Source organism: Carlito syrichta, unplaced genomic scaffold (genome assembly GCF_000164805.1).
Source record: "Carlito syrichta isolate Samal-C Ts95f unplaced genomic scaffold, Tarsius_syrichta-2.0.1 Scaffold315320, whole genome shotgun sequence".
Taxonomy (NCBI): Eukaryota; Metazoa; Chordata; class Mammalia; order Primates; family Tarsiidae; genus Carlito; species Carlito syrichta.
Window position 1 is genome coordinate 1,700 of NW_007259416.1, and position 459 is coordinate 2,158.

At 45.8% G+C, this 459-nt stretch overlaps 1 protein-coding gene across 1 annotated transcript in view; it reads left to right on the forward strand.

Annotated features, from left to right (window-relative positions):
- Positions 1-459, forward strand: part of LOC103275112 (short transient receptor potential channel 1-like) — a gene marked incomplete at its 5' end in the record, with an annotated part of 62,573 nt that overhangs the window by 1,280 nt on the left and 60,834 nt on the right. The gene's annotated exons all lie outside the window — the stretch shown is intronic.

Sequence of the window (459 nt, forward strand, 5' to 3'; positions counted from 1 at the left end):
GGAGGCTGCGGTGGCCGGGAGCGGCCACTGCAGTCCAGTCTGGGCGACGGAGTGAGACGCCAACTCAAAAAAAAAGAAAAGAAAAAAAGCCAAGGTCTCCCTTTACCACTGCTTTGTCCTCAAACAAACCCCACACATGGCCTCGCAGTGACCAGGTTGGGTGTCCCAAGTGGGTGGCAGGTAGAAGGTTTTAGTGGGGAGCTCAGGACAGAGCCACCCAGTTTTTGAGAAGTCTGAATCACGTCCTTCCGGGATTTTATCCAAATTTCAGTGTATTTTGGCAGTCCTTCTTAGGGGTTAGTTAGTTTACAACTGTGACTGCCTCAGGTTCATGGAAGATGGCAGTCTTCTATTTTTGGTTCCCTTTTTGTTTCATTTGACCCCGAGGCGGGAAATTTAGTGGAACTACATTAATGTGTCTCTTTAAACGACTTTTTTTTTTTTTTTTTTTTTTTTTTT